This window comes from Lolium rigidum, chromosome 6 (genome assembly GCF_022539505.1).
Source record: "Lolium rigidum isolate FL_2022 chromosome 6, APGP_CSIRO_Lrig_0.1, whole genome shotgun sequence".
NCBI lineage: Eukaryota > Viridiplantae > Streptophyta > Magnoliopsida > Poales > Poaceae > Lolium > Lolium rigidum.
In genome coordinates, this window is record NC_061513.1 from 15,177,139 (window position 1) to 15,180,523 (window position 3,385).

A 3,385-nucleotide genomic window follows, 5' to 3' on the forward strand; every position below is an offset into this window, starting at 1 on the left:
TAGAGGGTAGGGAGGTCTTCCTTCTTACTTTACTAGTAGTAGGCATGTCGAAGTGCCTGTCGAATTCCTCCTCCATCTTCGGGTCACCGTTCTTGTCCAAGTCTTCCTCGTTGGCGTCTCCTTGCATTCCTATGATGCTCCTCTTGCCCCTCCTCACGACAACACGGCTAGGCCTCGACGGATCGGTGATGAAGAAGCATTGGTCAACTTGGCTACCGAGTACCCATGGCTCATTTTTCGCGGATGCGTTCTTCGATTTTGCATCGGGTATAACCATGGTTGTGAAATATCGGCCTTCTTTTTCGACCTTCTTGGCCCATCTCACACGAAACATTGGCACCGTCTCTCCACGGTAATTGAGCTCCCATATCTCCTCGATCCTTCCAAAAAATCTTTCCTTGACATTAGTCTCGTCATCGGCGTATGACGACATAGTTACTCCCGAGTTTTGATTTTCACTATTTCTGTCCTTTTCCTCGGTGTAGAATCCGTAACCATTGATGTCGTACCCCTGATAGGTCCTTACGTTATGCGCGGGTCCACTGTGATAAGGTGTATATGAGTTTCTCATCTTCGGTAGAAGGCGTATTTCTCTGTGCTTCAACCGGTTGAGTTTGCTTGAACCAACGCGTGAAGGCTGGAGTTGTGCTTTTTGGTTACGTCTCCCATCTTCCTCGGCCGGCCCATATCGATGTAATTCTGCTCGACCATGCTTTTGTGCTCTTGCACGAAAGGTTCGATCAGTTTTAAGTGTTGTAGCGCGACCCGGTGAGCCTGTCAAAGTCGTCGCGTCGATTTTCAATGCCGACATGGATCGAGCGGTAGCCCTCGCGGTGACCGACTCCGGCGAGCCTCCCGAGGTGCGTCCTGGGGGTAGACCAACATGATCCTCGTCGTCCTCGGTGCTTAGATAATTACGGCGAAGGAGATGCACTCGTAGGTTAGAAACCCCTTGGCCATGCTTGCGTCTGGACGGGCCCTATTCCGAACGTATCCTTTCATGACACCGTTCTGCCTTTTGAAAGGCATCATGTTGTGGAGGAATGTTGGGCCGAGCTGCTCGATGTCTTCAACGACATGGAGAAGGAGATGGACGCATATATCACAGAATGCGGGCGGGAAGTAAATCTCGAGCTCACATAGTATCACCACGATCTCATCCTGTAGCATCTTGAGCTGCCTCACGCCGATCGACTTCCTGGTGATAACGTCAAAAAAGTTGCATAGGCCAAACAGCGTATCACGGACGTGCTCGTCCATTATGCCTCGGATCGCAACGGGAAGTATCTGCATCATTAGCACGTGGCAATCGTGAGACTTCATCCCGGTGAACCTCTTCTTCGCTACGTCCGGATATCTCGCTTATATTCCACGAGTAACCGTGAGGAACTTTCACTCCTAGGAGGCACCTGAAAAGCTGCTCGAGCTCCTCCGGACTCGTTGTGAAGCGAGCAGCGGGAAGCTGCACCGCGTTCTTCTTAGCCCTTTTACGGAGACGTTGAGTCCCTTCCGTCGATCATCATCATCATCATCATCGTCGTCGTCGGTATCGGGGGCTTGAAGATCTTTCCGATGCCAAAATGTTTAAGATCGTATCTTGCTTTCGGTCCATCCTTGGACTTTTACGAGTTGCAAAGAGTGCCAAGCGGACTCTCGGTAACGTTCTTCGTAATGTGCATGACATCGAGGCTGTGGGGCGTGTGGAGGACCTTCCAATACTCCAAGTCGTGGAAAACGAGACCTCGCTTTCCATACACCGAGCAGCGGCTGCGGCTTCGGTCGCTTCTTTCCCGGCGCCGGGCACTCCTTCCAATTTTTCAGAAGATCATCGATTTCTGCGCCGCTCCTCGGGCGTGGGGGTCCATCGGGCTCATCTTTACCATTGAACGGATCACCGCGTTTTCTCCACGGGTGATCCAAGCGAAGCCACCTTCGAGCACACGGGTAGACGGTTTTCGAGGACCCGGGATCCCTTGGTAGTTGTAGATGCGGGGTATCGTCCATGCACTTCACACAGCCGTTGAATCCGTGGCCGACACAGGCGGATACATATGCGTAACCGGGATAGTCCGTGACCGTCGTGATCAACGCGGCTCTCATATCGAAATAAGTTCTAGTGTAGGCGTCCCACGTACGGGGTGGCGTCTTCCACAACGTGTCTAACTCCTCTTTCGGCAGCCCGAGATACAAATGCATGTCGACACCTGGTTGTTTCGGCCCCTGAATGAGAATACTCGGTGTATGTACCTTTGCTTGGTGCACGGCCACGGGGGTAGGTTGTAAGGCCATACAAACACGAGGCCGGGTGCTATGCGTGCTACTCTGGTTGCCGAACGGATTGAGTCCATCGGTGCTCATACCCGGCCTGATGTTCCTTGCGTCGCCCCCGAACCTAGGGAAGGCGATGTCCAATGCTTGCCATCGTCCGGCGTCGAAGGGTGTGTCGGCATATAGCCCATCTTCGGATCTTCTTCGGGCTTCTCGCCTTTCCGCGTGCCATTGCATGAGCTTTGCTTCCTTAGGGTCCACGAAATACCGCTGCAGACGGGGAGTGATAGGAAAGTACCATACCACCTTTCGAGGTACCTTCTTGTTCCCAACCTTGTACCGTCCGTGGCCACACACCGGACATGTGGTTCTGTCCTTGTACTCGCACCTATAAATCACACAATCATTAATGCAAGCGTGGTATTTTTCGTGCGGTAGGTCAAGGGGACACACGACTTTCTTGGCCTCCTCGGTACTACTTGGCAATGTGTTCCCCTTCGGGAGACAATCGTGCCAGAATTTTAAGTTCTTGCTTGAAGCTGGAATCGGTCCACTTGTTCTGCGTCTTCATCCGCAGGTAATCAAGCGTTACATGCAAGCGCGTATCCTGCGGACGACACCCGGGAAAGATCGGAGTCATCCCGTCTTTCTCCATTTGCGACAGCTTGGCTCTCTCTCTAGCTGCAACTCTATCGTTGCTCGTCTCCTGGAGGAGAAGATCTTGAACATGAGAGTCCCGCAAGGCCGAAATTAGCGGGGTCGCGCCGGAATCTTCTTCTTCATCATGATGATGTTCTCCGCCGGCATCTTCTTCTTCATGATGATCTTCTCCGCCGACTTCTTCTTCATGATGATAGTCCCCGTCGGCATGATGATAGTCTTCTTCATGATGATAGTCATCTCGCTCGACATGGTCTTAATGCGCACCATTTGATGGGGCCGGCCGCGCCTGGTTGTCTTGCATGAAACCGCGCCTCGGCGGGTGCTCCTCCGGTTGTCCGGAATCGGGGTTGATCCGGCGCTCGAGTTTGCATGATCGACATGGACATCTTATCCGGCGCCTATTGTTCCGAATCATGTCCTCCTTCGCGTCTATCTTGTATCTAGAGATTCGAGC